Source organism: Choloepus didactylus, chromosome 4 (genome assembly GCF_015220235.1).
Source record: "Choloepus didactylus isolate mChoDid1 chromosome 4, mChoDid1.pri, whole genome shotgun sequence".
NCBI classification, from domain to species: Eukaryota; Metazoa; Chordata; class Mammalia; order Pilosa; family Megalonychidae; genus Choloepus; species Choloepus didactylus.
The window spans coordinates 33,117,229-33,139,486 of NC_051310.1; the positions used below are offsets into that span (position 1 = coordinate 33,117,229).

General features: G+C 41.8%; 1 long non-coding RNA gene across 1 annotated transcript; it reads left to right on the top strand.

Moving 5' to 3' along the window:
* Positions 1-15,983: 15,983 nt before the first annotated feature.
* LOC119530834 lies at positions 15,984-21,914 on the top strand. Its single transcript, XR_005216148.1, has 3 exons — positions 15,984-16,077; positions 17,578-17,691; positions 21,760-21,914. It is a non-coding gene; the product is annotated as an uncharacterized LOC119530834 (long non-coding RNA).
* Positions 21,915-22,258: the final 344 nt, after the last annotated feature.

Below are 22,258 nucleotides of genomic sequence, written 5' to 3' on the forward strand. Positions count from 1 at the left end.
TCCTTGATTGAACGAGAGCCCATATCGCGTTGCGTGTCCCTGGATTTGGATTGAGTGCCGTGCCTTTTGAGATTTCCCCCTCCTGAGGCCATTTAGTGGCTGTTGCGTAAAAATTCAGTCTCAGAATGAGAACTCATTTTTTTTTTTTCCTTAGAGTTTATTCCAGTCCATTGACTCTCTTCTTAGCCTCTGATGTCACTTTTTGGGCAGTTGTGGCTGAACAGCCTCAGCATGTTGGTTAATCAATAGCTCCTGGGAAAGATGCCTGATGGGTGTGGAGGCTGGTTTTCCAAAATGATGTGTTCCAGGGTGTTGGTGAGAAAGAATATCTCAAATTTGTGTGAAGTCTCAGACTTGGCAAAAGACTTCCCCCAGACATTATCTTGTTTAATTAATATCTTTAATGTTTGCCTGTTACAAAAGTCTAAACACATCAAATATCTAGGAATAAGTGTAGCGAAAGACGTGCAAGACCTCTCCATTGAAAACAACATATTGTTATTGAAAGAAAGTAATACCAGGCTGAGTAAATTGAAGGTTAAACAACTTGCATGGGTTGGAAGACTCAATACTGTAAAAATGTCAGTTCTCTGCACACTGATCTTTAGAGTCAATGCAATTACAATCAAAATACCAGAAGATTTTATTTTGTGGAAATTGACAAACTGATCCTAAAATTCATATGGAAATTCAAAGGGTCATGAAGCTTAAAGACAATGTCAAAGAAGAAGAAAGCTGGAAAATGTACAGCAGAAGAATCAAGACTTCTTATAAATCTGTAGTACTTAGGACTCTGGTTTTCTCCTGCCACCACCCCCATTCCATTTTATTTTGTGTTTTACTGGTTTGTCTGTGTCTGAAGGCTGGGCCCTACCCGATGTAGTGGGTGGGAAAGCCCCAGTGCATGTTTTAGCTTCCTTTCAGTTGTCTATAACAAGTGGGAATAATCTCACTGTGGGGTTTAGGTTACACGGCAGCCATCAGCAGAGACCTGGAATTTCAGGTAATCCATTCTCAATTTAAGTTCCCTCTGATAACCTCTCATTGGAGTAAGGATACAGTCCCAGATCCTTAACTGGATTTGCATGGCCCTTCACATTCTGGTTGCTCTGACACATTCTCCCATCTTCTTAGATATCTTCAATTGATTGATTGATCAACTGAAAGACTCTAGTCTTAGATCCCCGGCATTAGCACATCCTTCTGCCTGGTACGTTCTTTCTCCTGATCTTGCCCTTTCTCTCCTTGCTTAGCCAACTCCTGCTTACCTTTCATGTCTCAGTTTAAACTCCCATTCTTCAGGGAGGCTGGGATCCTTGACTCCTTTACGGGGTGCAGTCCCCTCACCATGTACTCACTTTCAAGGTCTCCATTGCTCCTCCCTTTCAAAACCCTCTGCACCTTTGTTTGGTTGGTATCTTGCCTTCCAGCAACCTGGGAATAGAGACTGCAGCTGTCTTTTTTCCCACTGTGCCTCCTGCTTCCAGAACAGTGCCTGACACAGAATAGATGCTTGGTCAATGTTTACTAAAAGCATGAATAAATAAATGAATGTATGAATTAAAAATCCCTATTTGAAAGGCTGACTTTTTGAAACCAAGCCCAGAAAGTCTTGAGGATCTTCACAAAGATCACCAGTTTATGATGCATTGGTGCAGTGTCTGAAACCCCGGAAGGGCTGGTTTGTGCGTTTCAACAGTTATCAAAGTCTGTCCCCCTGGTCCAAATGCTTGTCAGACTGGATGAGAAAGTGCAGTTGGAACAGGGCAAACCATCTCCATCCCTGTAGAAATAAGCCACTGTGGGCTGGTAGCGTTATCTTTGTATGTGGAGGACAAAGAACTTTGGTAAGCCAGAGAACTACTTTGTTCTGAAAACCATACATTTTGTACTGATGGTTGGTTATAGCAGGAAGTCACCTAATGGCTAGAAAGCAGCTCCATCAATGCCAAGCCATCCAATGGGGATGCTTTAAAGCCCCCGGAGGGCATGGCCCCTTAAGGCTATATTTGCTCTCAGCTTTGTGTACTGATGTGGCATAAAATGGGCTGTTTATTTATGTTTACCAATTTCTTTGTTTAACTAGTTTAAACAAACTATGTAAATATAATAATGAAAAATATAATAAAAGGCTGGAATTTTCAGTATTGAAAATCTGAATATCCAGATAGGCAAATAGAAGGAAATAAAAATCAGAATGAATACAGGAAGAAGCTGGCAGCATAGAGAGAATGGAAGCTAGTTATTCCCCCTGGAACAACTAATAAACAACCAGGAACAATGAGTAAATAATCTGAAATAACTGCGGGGGGACAAACGTGACTGTCCACTCATCATACACCAACCTGAATTGGGAGGAATGCCCAAGATTGCAGCATAAAATCTGTAAGTGAAAACTGTGGATCCAAGCTGAGAGCCCCCTCCCCCCACTGGCAGCCCAAAGTGCAAAGCCTTGCTGATAGAGAGCAGCACTCTCCAAGCAAGCAAATATAGCTAAGCTCAGTTCCTACTGAGGTTTTAATTAACAAACGTGGACTGCTCAATACAAGCTATGAATCCCCAACAAGCAGACAGAGGCTTTTGGTGATGACAGACCTTGGAGAGCTGGAGGACCTCTCTGGGAGGGAGGGGGAGCCCAAAGGACCAGTTGCTATCTCCGGCTGACAGGTGAAACTGAGGATGGTCATGGGCTGGCCCTGAAGGGGGGCTTTCTGTCCCTTTTCCAGCTCAGTGGAGAAAGCTTCAGCCATTTTCAGTTCCCAGCACTCTGACCCAGACAAGAATGGAGATAGCAGAGTCAGAGAGACTATTCAAATGCAAATGATATCTCCCCAGGGGGTGTATCTTCCCTAAGAGGAAAGAGGTGGGGCCCAGCTCTACACCCGCCTTCCATTCAGAACCAGACCCCAGAGCCTGGGGGAAAACAGCCACGGGCCATGCCTCCTTACACCAGTCTGGAGCTACAGGCTGACAGGTGCCATCTGCTGGGCAGAAAAGCACAGTGACTTGAGGACTCACAGGATGTATCAATCTTCTAAGACACTCTCAGGGAACCCAGATACTATTGCCTCCTTCCAAGACACGAGCCTGTTCTGGCCTGGGAAAACCTGATTGGGATAAACAAGGAAACCAGATGCCTAGACAACAGAAAACTACAACCTACACTAAGAAAAATGAAGTTATGGCCCAGTCAAAGGAACAAACTTACACTTCAGCTGAGATACAGGAATTTAAACAACTAATGCTAAATCAATTCAAAAAGTTTAGGGAAGATATGGCAAAAGAGATGAAGTGTATAATGAAAACACTGGGCGTACATGAGGTAAAAATCGAAACTTCAAAAAAACAACTGGCAGAATCTATGGAAATGAAAGGCACAACACAAGAGATGAAAGACACAATGGAGACATACAACAGCAGACCTCAAGAGGCAGAAGAAAACACTCAGGAACTGGAGAACAATGCACCTGAAAGCCTATACACAAAAGAACAGATAGAGAAAAGAATGGAAAAATATAAGCAGTCTCCAGAAATTGAACAATAAAACAAAATGCAGGAATGTACGTGTCATGGGTGTCCCAGAAGGAGAAGAGAAGGGAAAAGGGCAGAAGCAATAAGAGAGAAAATAATCATTAAAATTTCCCATCTCTTATGAAAGACATAAAATTACAGATCCAAGAAGTGCAGCATACCCCAAACAGAATAGATCTGAATAGGCCTATGCCAAGACACTTAATAATCAGATTATCAAATGTCAAAGACAAAGAGAATCCTGAAAGCAGCAAGAGAAAAGCAATCCATCACATACAAAGGAAGCTTGAATAGACAATTTGCAGATTCCTCAACAGAATGGCATGAAGGAAGTGGGGTGATATATTTAAGATGCTGAAAGAGAAAACCACCAACCAAGAATCCTATATCTGGCAAAACTGTCCTTCAAATATGAGGGAGAGCTTAAAATATTCTCTGACAGACAATGACAGAATTTGCAAACAAGATACCTGGTCTACAGGAAACACTAAAGGGAGCACTGCAGACAGAAGGGAAAAGACAGGAGTGAGAGGTTTGGAACACAATTTTGGGTGATGGCAGCACAGCAATGTAAGACACTAAACAAAGATGACTGTGACTATGGTTGAAAGGGGAAGGTTAGGAGCATGTGGGACACCGGAAGGAAAGAGGAAAGGTAAAGACTGGAACTGAATAACTCGGTGAAACCTAGGGTGCTCAATGATTGTAATAAAAGGTACAAATATGTTTCTACATGAGGGTAGAACAAATGAATATCAACATTGCAAAGTGTTAAAAATAGGGTGGGATTGGGGGGAAAATACAATCAATGCAAACTAGAGACTATAATTAACAGAAACATTGTATTATGCTTCCTTTAATATAACAAAAGCAATATACCAAAGTTAAATGCATATGGGGGGGGACATAGGGGAAGGGTATGGGACTCTTGGCATTGGTGACGTTGTCTGACTCTTTATTCTACTTTAGTTTAATGCTATCTTTCCTTTCTGTTGCTTCCTAGCTGTCATGTTTTGTTTTCTTCTCTGTTTTTTTCTTTTGTCTCTCTACCTTCTTTGACTCTTCCTCCTTCTTTGTGGAAGAAATGAAGATGTCCTTATGTAGATATAGGCGATGGTGGTGGATACATAAATACATGACTATACAGGGAAACATCGATTGTTTACTTAGGACAGAATGTATGGTGTGTGAACAAAACTGTCTTAAAAAAATGTGTTGATGAAGAAACCTTGAGGGCACTATATTGAGTGAAATAAGACAGACACATAAGGACAAATATTGCAGGTTCTCACTGATATAAACTAATTGCAATATGTAAACTCATAGACATGAAATATAAGTTACCAGGATATAGAACAAGGCTAAAGAATGGGGAGCATTTGCTTATGAGCAGTATGTTCAACTAGGGTGAACTTAAATGTTTGGAAATGGACAGAGGTGATAGTAGCACATTGTGAGAATAACTAATGGTGCTGAATGGTGTGTGAATGTGGTGGAAAGGTGTGCCAGTTTGAATACATTGTGTCCCCCAAACACCATTATCTTTGATGTAATCTTGTGTGGGCAGACGTTATCAGTGTTAATAAGATTGTAATTCTTTGAGTGTTTCCATGGAGATGCACCCCACCCAACTGTGGGTGATGATTCTGTTTGGATAATTTCCATGGAAGTGTTGGCCCGCCCATTGGGTGGGTCTGAATTAAATTACTGGAGTACTACATAAGATCAGACAGAAGGAGTGAGCTTGCTACAGCCAAGAGGGACCCTTTGAAGAAAGCACAGGAGCTGCAGATGAAAGTTTGAAGAAGGCCGTTGGAAGCAGACTCTTGCTCTAGAGAAGCTTAGAGAGGACAAATATCCCAGGTGCAACTAAGAGTGACATTTTTGAGGAACTGTAGCCTAGAGAGGAATGTCCTGGGAGAAAGCCATTTTGAAACCAGAACCCTGGAGCAGACACAGCCACGTGCCTTCCCAGCTAACAGAGGTTTTCCAGACACCATTGGCCATCCTCCAGTGAAGGTACCCGATTGTTGATGCGTTACCTTGGACACTTTATGGCCTTAAGACTGTAACTGTGTAACCAAATAAACCCCCTTTTATAAAAGCCAATCCATTTCTGGTGTTTTGCATTCTGGCAGCATTAGCAAACTAGAACAAAAGGAGAAGCTTGGAGTCATGTATGTTACCAGAAGGAAAGTTGGAGGTTAAAAGATGGGAATGTTTAAAACAGTGAATCTTGTGGTGGACAATGTCTGTGATTAACTGTAGGAATATTGGAAATCTTTCTCATGAACTAGAACTAATGTATGACACTACAGCTAAAAGTTAATAATAGAGGAGCATATAGGAAAAAATATACCTATTGTAAACTATATACTACAGTTAGTAGTATTTTAACATTCTTTCTTCAACAGTGACAAATGTACTATACCAAAACTATGAATCAATAATGGATGGGGGGAGTGATTAGGGGTATGGGAGGAATTGAGGTTTTTTTTTTGTCTTTATTTCTTTTCTGGAGTAATGAAAATTTTCTAAAAACTGAAAAAAAATTAATTGTGGTGATGGATGCAAAGCTGTATGATGGTACTGGGGGCAATTGATTGTACACTTTGGGTCTTTGGATTATTGTATGATATATGAACAATCTCAATAAAAAAAAATCAATACCTCTCCTCCCTCTCCAAATCCTCACACTAGTTTTGAAAAAAAGAATCCCTAAAGTTTTTTTTTCCTAAATATAGATTTTTTTAATTTTTATTTATTTATTTTTATTTTGAGATAAATTCAAAGTTACATGAATAGTTGCAAAAACAATACTAGCCCCATATACAGAATTCCATCATACCCTGACCCCCCTCCCCCGATAGCTCAATCCACCAACTTGAACATGCTGTCACATCACTATTTCTTTCCCTCCCTCCCTCCCTCCCTATCTATCATCCATCCTATATTTCTCTGTCTTCTGAACATATGAGAGTTAGCTGCACACATCCTTGAACCTACACTATAATTCACATATGTACTTCCCATGAACAAGAACATTCTTTTATGCAATCCCATTAAGTGCAGCTAAGAAGTACAAGAGATTCAACAATGATACAAAGCTTACATTCTATATTTCCTTTTCCTTATGTCTCAACTGTGTCCCTTCAAGCCACCTGTCCTCCATCCTCCAGTCCCATCCAAGTTCATCCTTAGCATTCAATTGTCATCTAGTTAGACTATCTTTTTTTTTTCTTTTTTCAATTGTGGAAACATCTATACAGCCTAAATCTTCCCATTCCACCCCCTCCCTAGCATTCCATTAGTGGGATTAATCACATTTAGAATGATGTTATGCTCTTTCCCACCATCCATTTCTAGAAATTTCCCTTCACCTCAAACAGCAACCCTATACTCCTTTCTTAACTCCCCATTGCCCCTTCCCCCATTTCTCTTAACCCAAACTCTACTTTTCATCTCTATGGTTATATTCTCTGATAATTTCTTTGTGTTTACTGTGGGGCTTAAAATTAACCTCTTAAATCCCTATCAATCTTGCTTTTCTTTTGTACCACCTTCACTTCAATATGGCACATAAACTATGTTCCTATACTCCTTCATTTCCCCACCTTTATATAGTTGTCTAAAATTACATATTTTACATTGAGTTCAAAACCACTGATTTGTCCTTAGAGTTTGTGTATTTTTTATCATGTAGGAAGTAAATAGTGGAGTTATAGTTCAAAAATTATTGACTTCTATTTGTATTCCATTGTGTTTGGAGAATGTCCTTTGAGTATATTCAAATTTTTTTTTTTTTTTTAATTTCTTGAGGCTTGTTTTATGTCCCAGTTTATGGTCCCTTCTGGAGAAAGATCTGTGATCACTAGAGAAAAATGAGTGTCCTGGTGATTTGGGATGTAAAGTACTGTACATATCTGTTAAAATTCTCTATATCTCTTTCTCCTTTCTTTGTCTCTCTGTTGGTAGGGCTTCCTTTAGAATCTGAAGTAGGGCAGGTCTTTTATTGGCAAAGTCTCTCAGCATTTGTTTGTGAAAAATTTAAGCTCTCCCTCAAATTTGAAGGACAGTTTTGCTGGATAAAGTATTCTTGGCTGGAAATTTTTCTCTCTCAGAATCTTAAATATGTCATGCCACTGCCTTCTTGCCTCCATAGTGGCCACTGAGTAGTTACTACTTAGTCTTACATTGTTTCCTTTGTATATGGTGAATTGCTTTTCTCTTGCTGCTTTCAGAACTTGCTCCTTCTCTTCAGTATTTGAGAGTCTGATCAGAATATGTCTTGGGGTTGGTTTATTTGGATTTATTCTATTTGGAGTTCGCTGGGCATTTATGCTTTGTGTGTTTATATTGTGTAGAAGGTTGGGGAAGTTTTCCCCAACAATTTCTTTGAATTCTCTTTCTAGACCTTTACCCTTCTCTTCCCCTTCTGGGACACCAATGAGTCTTAAGTTTGGACTTTTTATTTTATCTATCATAACCCTGAGATCCATTGCAATTTTTTCTATTTTTTTCTCCATTCTTTCTTTTGTTCTTTCATTTTCTGTTCTGTGGATTTCTAGGACACTGAGATTTTGTTCAGCTTCCTCTAGTCTTGTATTGTGAATATCCAGAGTCTTTTTAATTTGGCCAACAGTTTCTTTTATTTCCATAAGATCTTCTATTTTTTTATTTACTCTTGCAATGTCTTCTTTACGCTCTTCTCGGGTCTTCTTTATGGCACTTATATCCTGGGCCATGGTCCTCTTGATGTCCTTTAAATCCTTTGCCATGTTTTCGTTCTTTGATTGTAGTTCTTTAATTAATTTTGCGAGGTTTTTTCCGAAATCTTGATTTGTGTGTTTGCAGCTGGATTCTCCATATTGTCTGGTTTTATCATATGCATTAAGATTTTCTGTTGTTTTGGGCCTCTTGGCATTTGTTTTGCTTGATAGGGTTCTTTCAAATTGCATCAAAAAAAAAATAAAAAGGGGAATATCGATCTAATTTTTCAGACACAGTTTGGTGACATACACTTTCTCTTACTAACCAGCAGATGGCATCTGTGAGTCTTTAATTTGTTAGAATTGCAGCTTGGTGCCATACACTTTCTGTAACTAACCAGCAGATGGCGTCCGTGAGTCACTTATTCCCCTCAAGTCAGTTCTCCCCAACTTTGTGGTATGTGGGGATCTGATTCTTTTGGGGTCCAATTGGTGCACTTAATTTGGGTGTGTTGTCGGTGCTGTCTGCCCCCAATGAGGGGTGTGTGCCTGAGTGGTTAGGGAGGAAAGGCAGGTTTAACAATCAAATCTCCCAGGTGTTCCTGGAGATTTAAGGCTGTTCTCTGCTGCTGACACAAAAGTCCTTGGTATTGGCATAGGTTCCCTGGGATTTCCGAGCGGTTCCCCCCTCCCTGCTGTGTTTTTCCAGGACCTCTGTTGGGGGGGGGAGGGCCGTGCCATGTCACAAGTGAGCACCGGCCTCCAGGGAAGCCCTGGGCTGCCGGGCTATGTAGGGGCGTTCCCAGCCCGCTTCAAAGATGGTTGAATGGGACGCGTTAACTTCCCCCTTTCCGCACAGCTCCGGGACAATCAGCCGTGGGTGTATTCAAGGCCACTGTCCACGGCCGATATTGTGTCGTGTGAGTGATGCTGTGGGAAAGACTCCCTGTCAGGCTGGGTTTCTTGGCTGGGCTCTGTGCTGTGTGTTCTGCCAGGCAGGAGCAGCCCCTTCCTTTGGGGAGACGGCCGTGAGGCTGGGTTTCTCGGCTAGGCTCTACGCTGTGTGCTCGGCCGGGGCAGGAGCAGCCCCGCCCGCTGGGGAGACCGCTGCAAGCCGCGCGTCCCCACTTTGTTTCCCTGGACCCGAGACAATCAGCAGTGGATGTGGGAAGGGGTATCCTCCACCCCAGACACCGCGGCATTAGTCCAGACCACTCCTGTCTTATCTGCAGCTGTTCCCGGGCTTCTTTTATATATATATATATATATATATATATATGTATGTATCTATTTTTTTTTAACAGTCCAGCCCACCGTTTCCCCCCAACGCAGCGTGGCTGAGGGATTCAGCCGACTCACTCACTCGTTTCAGAATGCAGACTCCTGGTTTCGCCAAAAGAACGTTCCCTGTGGCTTTAGCAGAACTTGTCCAGCTGGTGCTACTTTGGAAGTGGTGTTCTGGGTCCTTTCTGGTTTTTTATCTAGTGTTTTCCACAGAAGTGTTTTTTTCTTTGTCTCACCTAGTCGCCATCTTAGGTTCCTCCTCTCACTAAAGTTTTTAAATACAGGTCTTCTATTTAGAAGAAAGTGTCCAAATTCTTAAAAATGAAGGCAAATAATGAAACGGTGACTTAAAAACTGTAATCAGTACAATTATAAAAAATGTTCTTTCATCAATTGTAACAAATGCACTCACTAATGTAAGGTGTTAATAATAGGATGATATGTGGGAACTCTGTATTTTATGCATGATTTTTCTGTAAACCAACTTATTTAATAAAAATATAATTGTAAAAAAACTAAAAAAAAAAAAGTACATGCTTGGTACTGGTAGGATGATGAGAGAAAAAGATTAGCTTTTTGGTACCCATAAGAAAAAAATCAGTTTAAGTTCTGGAGTCCGGAGCTTTGTGAGTGAAGATGCATTGGAGAGATGAGAAGAAACCTAAATTTCTCTAGATAAGAATTGATAAAAAACTACATTAAGGTAGAAAGGAAGAAAGAAGTAATAGATGTTAAAATATTGACACATTTAGGTTGTTTTTCTTATTCTTTTGTTTTGGTTTTATTTGAAATGTTGTTTTTTATTGTTTGTTTTTTAATTAAAAAATTTAAAAAAAGAAAAAAGAAAATCTTGAAAAAAAAATCAGAAGGAAATCAGGGCTGACTTCTCCACTAGGCATAGGAGGTACTGTGCCCAGTGCCCATTTTTGAATTTTAATGTCTTTTATAACCAGAAGAAAACAATTAATATAATAATAATGAACATACAGTAATGAGTCCAGTTTGGATTATGTTTTTCTTTATACTAATGAAGTCATAAAATATCACTTTTTATATTTGTTTTTATGGAGAAAGGGGCCCATGAAGGCAAAAAGACCCCATGAAGTAACAATATGGTCCTGTCAGAAATAATCCTTTTGCTGTATGTTTCAGGGTCCTCCTGCATCCCAAATATGCAACATGCACACGTGCACGTATACATGTTTTTGCAAAAATGGAATCACATTTTCTCAGGGTTTTACAATGTTTTAACAATGTATTTTGCATGAGGTGCTGTGTCATCAAATGTTCTAAAATATTTTTATTTAATGTAACCTGTGTGTTGTTTTTATGCCTGCATGGTTTTCCAATGAGTGGATGGGTATTAGTTTCCTGAGCCTGCTGTAACAAATAACCACACACTTGGTAGCTTAAAACAACTGGAATGTGTTCTCTCACTTTTGTTCTGGAGGACAGAGGTCTGACAGGAAGGTGTGGGCAGGGTTGTGTTCCCTCATGGGCTCTAGGGGACAAGCCCTCCTTGCCCCTTCCAGCTTCTGGTGGCTCCTGTTGCTCTTTGGCTTGAGGCTGCTCTGCCTCCATCTTCATATGACCTTCTCCTCCATGTCTGTGTCTTCTCCTCTTCTGTCTCTTATTAAAGACTCATCCTTGGATTTAGGGCTCAGCAGGGTAATCCAGGATGATCTCATCTTGAGATCCTTAACTTAATTGCATCTGCAAAGACCCCTTTTTCAAATAAAGCCACATTCAGAGGTTCCAGGGGTTGGGACATGGACATATTTTTTCAGGGGACACTTTTCAACCCACTACATTGAATTATTTATTTATTTAACCAATCCCCTCTTTTTGGTGTTTCCAGGGTTTTGCTGTTTTAAATGACAGTAAGATGAATATTATTCCAGAAAAATAAAATTCCAGAATATTATTCCAGAAGAATAATCTTCAACCAAGATTATTTCTTAGAATAAATTTCTATAGTGTAATTTGAAAATTGTTACACTGTACCTAATTTAATAGTGGAAGCATATGTGTGCAACATGGATCATCTATGATACCTGTATTCCCAGAGACTTGTCTTACTATAAGCAGTACTGCAGACCCCAAGTAGGCTCTTTTTAGACACCTCTGAGTGTGTCATCACTGGAAGCTTGGGGAACCACTGTATCCTCAGGTCCCATCATAGTGTATGGCACATGGCAGAAGCCCAACAACTGTCTGCTGAATGAATAATAGATGAATGTCTACTTGGTATGAATCTTAGTCCACAAACTCAGGTGTTCAAGAACATTACATTTCTTTGTATTCTTTAAATCATCTTAGTTGATCCCACCTGTTGAACTGATGGGAAGTAAAATTTCAGTGATTAGTGAGTCTCCCTCACAGCACCCTACCTGCCCCAGATTATACAAAGATCTCAGAGACATAAGCTCTAAAGCTTCCTCTGGGATACTCTGGCAGCCTCCAGCCCAGTGTCACTGCTGACACTCCTGTGTCTCAGCTTGTATGGTCCCTTTGGGCCCCTGCCTCTGTGGTGTCTATGTCACGTTTGGGGCCAAGGACTCTTGGGAAGACTTTAGTCTTGGTGCCTGGGGTTCAGCATCCCTAGGCATACCACATAGCCATCAGACCCCTTCAGATCTTGCCAGAAAGAAAAGCATGGTTCCCCACGGTAGTCTCAGGGACTCTCTATTTTTATACCTTGCTAACTTGTGCTCCTGTCTTTGTATAGGACACATCTCTTCACTACATTTAGTTAGTTCATTTTTTTCCCCAACAAAAGCAAAAGAGGTGTTGACTTGATACTCTTTTGCTTTCTGTTCTGCAAAATCCCAAAGGTAAGCAATTCCAGGGGCCTGGTTATCTGCTTGAAATCAGAGGAGGGACAGATTTAGGGAAAACCAAATGCAAATTATAAACTCAAATTATTCTGCCACATATGTAATCATGAAATGTTAATGTCAGTGATATCATCTTAAGGAAGAGAATCCTCATTATAGTAATTGAGTTTGCTTTGGGACATGCTTTGTAGTGTCACATCTCAGCACTGGAGAAGGGAGAAGTGGGACTCTGGTTATTTATGTAACTTCTACGTTTTCGTAGTAAGTACAAATGCCACAGATGCCATGGTTAGGCATGAAGGTGTTTTTCTTTGTTCATTTTTTTCCCTATTTCTTTCCCCTATTGGGATTGATATTCTCCAATGTAAAGCAGATCAATGCACATGTATTATCTAACATTCCATTTGGGTTTTAGTTGTGTGGGAGTGAGATAGTTGGAAACAGTGCATGAGTTTTTAGAGGAAGTCAGTTGTTTTAGTTTTCCAGCTGCTAAAACAAATACCATACAAAGGGTTGGCATAGCAACAGGAATTCATTACCTCACAGTTTCAGAGGCTAGAAGTCATGCTTCCTCCTGCGGTTGATATCTTCTGGCTGGCGGACAATCTTTGGGGTTCTTTAGTTTTTCCATCACATGGCAATGCATGTGGCAGTGTCTTTTCCTTTCTCTTCCAGGTTTCTTTGTCTTCTGGCTGTTCTCCATGGCTTTTTTCTTTCTGTGTCCAATTTCCTTTGCTTACAAGGACTTCGGCCATATTAGATGAAGGCCTACCCTCATTGAGTTTGGGCACACCTTAACTAATAACATCTTCATACGTCCTATTTGAAAATGGATCCACACCCACAGGACCAGGGGTTGGGACCTCAACATGCCTTTTGTGGGGGGCGTGACTCAGTCTCCAACATCAGTGTTTTCTGAAGTCTTTGCCTGAGGGTGCCTTACCTGTACCTGCATTCTTTGCAGTTTCTTACAAAGAAACCGCCTTTTGAAGTTTGAAAATGCTTCATCTGAAGTTGTTTCAACCAGAGGGAAATGTTTGAAATCTTGAGCCTTTGTTCATCCAAAGAACATTGTTTCATCAACAGTAATTGAAATAGTCATTTCCTTTGGGAAACCTTTGCCATTGAAACAAACTTTGATTTTGGAAGCAAATGTTTTGGCTTTAAAGATGTCATCCAAGCATTACAATCACATCTAATAGTTTCCCAGCCATCTGTTGAAACACTAAATAGCAGTAAGGTTCTTTGCTCTGGCTAGCTTGGTGTTTCAGTTTCCCAGCCTGCTTGAAGCAAATGCCGTGAAATGGGTTGGCTTAAACAATGGGAATTTATTTGCTCACAGTTTTGAGGCCAGCAAAATGTCCAAATCAAGGCATCATCGAGGCAATGCTTTCTTCCTGAAGACTGGCTGCCAGGGATCCTTGGCTCCCCTGTCACATGGCAGGGCACCTGACGGTGTCTGCTGGTCTCTCCCTGCTCTTTCTGGTTTTGTTTATTTCAGCTTCTTGCTTCCATGGCTTTTTCTCCTTGTCTGAATTCCATTCTCTTATAAGAGTCTCTAGTAATAGGATTAAGACCCATCCTGATTGAAGTGGAATACACCTTAACTGAAGTAACCTCATCAGAAGGACGATGGGTCCACACCCACAGGAATGGATTAGATTTAAGAATATGTTTTTCTGGGGTACATACAGCTTCAAACTACCACACTTGGCTAATGTCAAGAGGCAGGATAATATACTGGTGGGGAGAAAAATCCCTTACAGCCAGGTTGCCTGGATTTGCTATCCTGACTCTTGCAAGCTGGGGTCTTCAGCAAGTTATGTAACCACTCTGCATCTATCATAGTTATGATTATTGAAGAACTGATGTATTAAAAAGCCCTTGAGGAAATCTAACAAGATCTGCAGATTAGTTAATAATACTGTATTACTGTATTTACATAAATTTCCTGTTTTAGATCCTTGCACTATGATTGTGTAGTATGTTATCCTTGGGGGGATCTAGGTGAGAACTCTGTAGTATTTCTATGTGTACTTCTGTGTGAGTGTAAAATTGTTTCAAGCTAAAACGTTAAGAAAAGGTGCTCAGAGGAACTAGATTAGTCTGTCAAATACAAAGAAAACACTGCAATAAAATTGGGCACAGATGATCATCGAATTTGTGAAAATAACTGATTCCTAGTGCACAGCAGCTGGTGTGACCCAGGAGGAGGGCAAGGTTCAAGTGGAAAGTTGAGCATCACCTTCTGAAAATGCAGGTGTGTGCCTCTCAGTATTTCATTTGGAGGTCTTTGCAAATCTACATTGGAGGTGCTTCTGGAAAGTGTGAACCAAGCAAACAGTCCCCCTGAACCTCCTGTGACAGGCCCTGGGGTAAGAGTTAAGTCCTGTTGGGGATTGACTCACACCCCCCACAAAAGGCATGTTCAGGTTCCAATCCCTGGTCCTGTGGGTGTGAACCCATTTGTAAACAGGTCCTTTGAAGCTGCTGTTAATTAAGGTGTGCCCAAGCTGAATGAGGGTGGGCCTTGTTCCAATACGGCTGAAGTCCTTATAAGCAAAGGCAATTGGACACAAAGGCAATTGGACATGGGGAGTAGCTAGAAGCTAGAAGTCAGTGGAATCCAGAAGACAAAGGAGAAGATACTGCCATGTGCAGGGCCATGTGATGGAAAATCTAAGGAACCCTAGAGATTGCCCTTCAGCCAGAAGATTTCTACCCCAGGAGGAAGCAAGTTGTCTAGCCTCTGGAATGTGAGGCAATCAATTTCTGTTTTTAAGCCAACCCTTTGTATGGTGTTTGTTTTAGCAGCTGGGAAACTAAAGGGCCCCTGCCTTAGGTGCCAAGATTTCACAATTAATCAACTCTTTTCCTCTCTCTGTCTCCTGTCTTATTTGCCCATCCCCACCAATCTCCCCCCTCTCCTCTCATCTCCCTTTCTTTTCTCCTGAACTCTGGTTCCCCTTTCTGAATACCTTCCTTCCCTCCCCTTCCTTCCTTTCTTCCTTCCCCCCTTTGAAAGTCTAGTCCTCTTTGGCAGTGGAATCTAAGATCTGGCCAGCAGCTCGCAAGGGAGGGGAAGACACTGCAAGGTCAGACAAGGGTCGCGTCATCTGCCAATGGAGAAAGGAAGTGAGGCTGCCTGTGCTTCCCTGCCTTTCCCCAGGAAGACCTCCCCCTTGCCCCCAGCCCCCACAGATCTCCTGTTGGCTGCCATAACACTCTTTGTTTGCTGGGGAGACTGTGGTTTATTTTGAAAGCAACAACAGCAGCTATCACCCTAGCATCTCTGCCCAGGATCGCTCTTTGTGAAGGAGTTCCTTAAACCCAAAGGCAGGAAGCATTTTCTTTCTCCTTTAACAAGACTGTGTTGGAGGGCCTGCCGCCCCTGCTTCCAGAGTGGGCACTCCGGGTGCTGTTGGGAATTTGAATAGTCTGGGCTGGGAGGGAGAAGACTTCCCCTTGACCCAGTTTTGGGGAGAAATCCTGGAGCTCCTGGGTTCTGAGTGTCTGCCCCTCTATCCGCAGCATCAACTCTCCACATGGAGAAATAAATGAAGATCTCCCCAAATGAGGACAAGCAAAGTCTGTATATTCAGAGCTTGCTATTACAAGGGAGTCACTTGCATATGGCAGAGACTCAAAGGCAGACAAAAGAGTGGGAAAGCTTTACAGTGGACAAAAGGACTGCAGGTGGCCTAGGGAAGATGGAGGTAGGTTCACTGGAAGTGGGGCATCTATGTGATTGGTTAGGGGAGCATATTTGGTTTTCTCTGGTTGGTCCTAAGTTGGAAATGGGAGCCAAAATTAGAGAAGCTGTCGTTTAATTGATCAAAGCCTGGCTGTTTTGGATTGACTGTTACAGGGATTGGAGTTTGACTTCTTGGACTGGATTTTGCAGCTAGTGGTCAGCTTCTTAGACTGATTGCTGCAGGCAGTTGGCCAGAGTTTCCTGGTCATTGTCCTTTTGTATATTTGTTCTCCCACATGCATTGTTTTAAAGTTTCAGGGTCTTATTGTGTTAAGACATCCAAAGCTAGGGCATTTGGTCCTGGTTTTTGGTCCCACAGCCACTCCTGAGCCGTCCTTTGGTCTTGTCCCCATGGCATATAGATTAGGGTGGGGCCTCTCTGCTGCTTCAGTCACAGAGAACTACAAGCCCCTCTAGAGCCTCATCCCCATGGACATTCCTTCTTGGGGTCACCTGCGGGCATCCCTGGGGCTCTGTGCCCACAGCAGAGCACAGATTGCCCTTCTCCCTTCCAATCTCAGTTTACCGAAAGCCTGTCCTAGATTATTTGGTCTCTATCCATAATCTTCTCTGTTCTTCCAAAGCTTTTAGGCTTCAGGGATTGGAAGCTGGGAGAGTTCTCACAGACTGTTTTCAATTTTCTACCCTTTCATTGCTTTTATGAAGAAAGGAATCTAGAGCCTGGGATTTGGTTGAAAGGGTCAGAGGGCAAAGAGAGTGAATGTTGCAAAAATGTGAGTCCGCTTCTGAGCACCCCTCATGCTGGCACAGTGCCCAGGATGCAGAGATGACTGTTAAATGACTGAGTGAGCGAGAGAGCAAATGAATACAGGACCCTTAGCTAGGAGCTGCGAGACCCGAATTCAAATCCCAGCTCCCTAACTGACCTGAACATGACAATTACATCTGCGAGTCCTGTTGACCTAATCCATGGATGAGGGGAGAGATTAGATCCTCCCTGGGATTCCTTCCAGCCTCTACACTCTAGATTTTGTATCAACAGAGAGAAAAGAAAGAACATGTATGCAGTCATCCACCTGAATTTGAGCAACTTGAGCAGTATGGACCTCCCTCCCCAGTTCCCCCAGTCCCCCCAGGTAATTCAGGCTCATCCACACAATTGCCTCCAAATATTTTCCCTTTCAGTTGAATGCTGGCTCCCAAATATCATCGAATCAACCGGTTTATAAGAGAAGGCTGAGTGTGTCACTCACAGTGATAAAGGGAAATGCCACCTGCAGAGGCTTGGAAGTGGGGATATTTATTGAGACTTTGAAGTCTGGTTTAAGGTAGATCTTATCATGTGGGGCAGGTGCGTGGTTAGAGTTGGGTATGGCCCATGACTTAATGGTTTGCTGGGTGGACCCAGCAAGGTGAGGATTTCGCCATAGAGGTGTTCAAAGAGTCCTGGGGTATAGAGTGTCTTTTGATGCTTCTGACTGAAGATTATGGATCTTTTCAGGAAGTTCCTGGAATGAACAATAAAGTTATTTGCAACTTTTATTTTCCTGGACAAGAGTTTCCTGGAATAGTAAAGTTATTATGATGAAGGCAGCAGAAGAGTCAAGTCATGCTGGTATGTTAATATAGAAAGTAAGCTGTGTAGGATGTTTGATTCCCATCCTAAGCTCCCTTTGTTGGCTATCTGAGTGGCAGTGAAGTCCCTCTCCATCCTGCTCTGTGTCCTGGAGGCTGACAGGGCTAGATGTACCCTCCCTTGCCCTCTCTCTGGCTTTCAGTTGGGTTTGGCCAATGGAAGCAGGAAGGGGGGTAAGGAGGTAAGGAAGGAGGGCATTTTCACTTCTGTTCTCTCCCTGCTGGGTTGCCCTGTGTTGGTTGCTTTTCCATTTCAGGCCTCATCTCCCATCAGGCACCTTACCCATACCCCTCCCCCTTGAGATCCAGCAACTGCTCCCTCTTGTTGATTTCCTCCCATTTCTTATCTCCAGCAAGTGTGGGTTGCTTTTCTAAAGGCATCTCCATAACATTAAAAAAGAAAATCAATTGAATGAAGAGTATAAATGCTATTAGAGATCATTGGAGAACTAAAAAGAAAAAAGTTAACCAACTGTTAATTTTTTATTAATAAAATTTCAAAATAAGGTAATTAAAAAAAAAAAAGCTAAAACATGACACATAAAGATATAAAATGAATGCATGCTAAGGGTTTCATTCAGTTCATTATTAATGAGGGACCCATAAAATGTTACAACCAGTTCAAAGAAGAAGTCAAAGAAGCACAAATTATATATAAAGGAATGTCAATAAATATTCACAAATAGAAGAAACTGGCTTTTCCTATGGAGGATAGGGAGGGAAGTCAATTGAACCTTCACAGGACCAAATTTATCTGCCATCCATAGGCAAGAATTATTGGTACTGCTATCAGTTATCTATAAATCACAGTTATGAAAGAGTTAAAAAGCAATGAAATTCACAAACCTCCAGAGTCCCATAGAATCACAGTCAATAAACCTGAAAGATAAGCTTTAAACCATACATATTTTCCACTGAAGTATAAATATTTTCCTATACAACATTTATTAAGCACTTACTATTTACAGGGAGTGATCCCATAATAGGGACTTAGAGTCTGTTGGGGGTTTAGGATGCAAAAAGCAGAAATATTTCCCCTCTAGCAGTCTGTTCAGTGGCATGTTTATTACACTTCTTCCCAGTGGCATAAAGATGTTTACAAATTGAATTCCATAGTAAGATTTTCCTTTGGGAAACAAAAATTAAAAAAAAAAAATAAATAAAAGTTTCCTTTGGGGAAAAAATTAAAAAATAAATAAATAAAATAAAAATTTCCATTGTTAAAAGAAAAGGAGTTTGAAAACGACTGATTGCTGTCCAACTGCTTCATTTTATAAGAAAATTAAAGCTCAGAGGGGGCATGAGACTAGCTCCAGGGTACACAGCTTGTTAACAGATGGGTGATTGGAAGACAGGGTTTGATGGCCAAGAAGGCACTCCTTTTGGCATTATTAGGTGACACAAAGTATTTTCCAGGAAGGAAGGATTGAGGAAGCAAGCCTGTGACAGATGGTTTTCATCTCTGGTGCCATGGGAAATCTGTTACATCCCTCTAATTTGATGTTGGGAGCTTCAAATGTGCTCATAGACTACATTGTATTATTGTTCCATATCCCTAATTATACCTTGGAATTTGGTTTAAGTGCAGCTTAGAGGATGCTCATTAACAGTGTCGACAGGGACACTCAGCATTTATAAAATTCTTTATAGTAATTGAAGTCACAATGTTGTTCTGATGCGTTAAGGAAGTGGTTTGCTCCCAACTGAAGGATGATGTAAGAGGACGGAGACTGGCTGGCTGCGAGCTGTTTTTCTAACGCCCCAGTTTGAAATCAAAGTTTTTCAGTCCTTGTTTTCATCAGCGCAGGGTCGCTCCCTGCTGATTTACATTCAGGGCTCAGTTCACCAAAAGTGGAGCAGTCTGCCTCCGTGTTTCACAGCCAGTCTCAGTTTCCTACTCTTTGGCTGTCATGTTGAAAATCTGATGTTCTTGGTTGTGCAGTGACCAGTTCGAAGAGGAGCTTTGTCTCTCTAGACAGATCGTGGTTCCATCTGGCCTTGCCACCAAGAGCCTTGTGATTCCAAATGGAAAGTCCCCATCAATCCCTGTTTCCAAAGCAGCCCTCACCCCAATTGCTTTATCCAAAACTGGCAGCACAAAGCCCTACAAAGACAAACCCTTTCCAGTGGTGGAAAGAGTCACTAATGGGGGAAAACAGCTCATCTTTTCTTCCATCTTTAAACCCTGCAGGGCAGGAATGGAAAAAATCGTCATCTGGTTGGATTAGTTGAACAGAGCTGGGACAAGGAGCTGGGGAGCACTTGCCTTTATCAAAGAAGACATTAGGAAAAGACTATTTTTACTGCTAAGGAAAATCACAGCTTTCCATTGTGACTAGTTAACCATCTTAAATTTCCCCTCCCTCTCTTCGAAAGACATCTTTAAGAAACCTTGTGTGTTTGACCAGAATCCTCTAGCGGTGACCGGTTTCCTTCCAGGCGGGTTGGAACAGAGCCGTGTGTTTGTGTGTGTGTTTTGAAGCATAAAAGGAATTAAATTGCTTTTCTTTCAACCATATCCTTACCCACCTGCCCTGTGACAAAGAGAGGAAGGGAAGAAAGGGGGCTGTGGAGGTAGACTGAAATTTCTGAATTTGAAGAGTGAAATTGTAGTGGCCCAAAGAGCACCTGGGGACACAGCCACTCTTCCTGCCCCTTCTGGCTCTGCCTGTGGTCACCTTCAGGCCAGCTCCAGCAGCCCCTCCCCTGGTGGCACCCGAGACCGCACTCCCACCCCTCATTTCCTACAGTCTCAGCTACAAGGGAGGCCAACCTTCCAGTAACCTGTTGACAGTGTTGAACTTTATTTGAGCCCTATGCTTGGGGAAAGCAGGGAAGGTACACTGCCCACTTCCCCCCTCCACCGTAATCCCCCTCCTCTGCGACTTCCTCACTCCCACCCCCACCCCCCAACCCACCCTTCAAATAAGACTTGCAGTCCACTCTTCCCCCACACTCCTGGGTTACTTGCCTCCATTAAACCCAGGCCCTTCCTTTTCTTTGAGACGTTCCTCTGCATTAATGAATATTCTCCCTATCAATAGCCTAAATAAAATCCTCACTTTAATTATCTGGGCATTTTGTTTCCCACACACTTCTGCAATAGAACCACAGGCACATTTGGAGTTAAGAAGGGGGATTGCCGGAAGTGGTTTTTAGAAAGATGTGAAGGGGACCTAGGTAATGGACTGAAGGCTAGGATTCCTTGAAGCAAGAATCCTCCTTTTGGCAGTGTTTTTTCTCTTCAACACCTCAGAAACAGTGAGCTCCTGAGGGACTTCGTTAACATGCTCACGAGGCAAAACATAAATCCAGGCTGTGGCGTGTGTGTGGTGAGGCGTGTGGTGGGATGGGGGGCGGTGAGGGCAGGAGGGAGTGCTGGAGCACCTCCCGGAGAGGGGAGATGGACTTTTGTTCCCTTCACAAAGACCCCTTGTCGCCCCCGCGTAGGCTGAAAGCACAGACAACTTCCCATTCAGCACCCGCTCTCCCAGGCAGGGCGGTGGCTGTGGCTGCAGCCAGGACAGCTGTGTGTTTGTACAGACTTGCCATTTGTCAGGGATTGTTCCCAGAGGCCTCCGAGACAACGATTGTTGTTGGGGTCTGCTGGAGGAAGTTGGCTTTTCAAAATCGAGAAGCTTCTTGGCTTGTGAACGGAAAAAGATAATAGCTTCTTTCCCCCAGTGTGAGAGACCTTGGGGAGCCCAGGGTGTCCTCTCAGCGGTGATGTAAAAATGCTGTTTAGAAAATATGTAGTCAAACAGTCATAGTTTAATTAAAGAAAAGCATCACCTCAACACTCAAGCATAATATACATGGTGTTTTTATTTTTATAGATTAGATTATTTATATATCAGATTCTAATCTCACATTTTTACTATCAGTGGAGATACCAGTTCATGTCTTTCCACTTAGTATGTCATAATAGTCATTTTATTTATTATAGTATTATATATAATACTATAATATATGATTCCATTGAGTTAATGTGGCATATTTACTAAAGCTTTCCCCTGATATTAGAAATTTTTTTTTTTGGCTACTTTAGGTAATGCTGAAATAAACATCTCTGGATATACAGCTTCCTGCTTCTGAAGAACGAAAGACAAAAAACAGAGAGCTAAGAAAAGGACTGATTAAACTCTTATGACAGTGGTTTTCAAACTTTTGGTCTTAGGGCACCTTTACACTCTTAAAACTATTAGAAACGCCCGAAGAGCTTTTGTTTAGGTGACATATTTTGACATTTGCCTTACTGTATTAGAAATTATAACAGAAAATTTTATTATTCATTAAAAAATAGTTATAATTAAATCCATTATATGTTAAAAAAGTGACATTTTAATGAAAATAACTATATTTCCAAAAAATATATATGAGAATGACATTATTTTACATTTCAGCAAATCTCTTTAATGTTCCTCCTAATAGATTCTCCTATCTGCCCCGCATTGGATCTCCTGTGATCTGCTGTTTTGAATGACATAACATGAAGAAAATCTGTTCTTGCCCAGAGGGAGGGCGAGGTTCTCACAAACCTCAAGAGT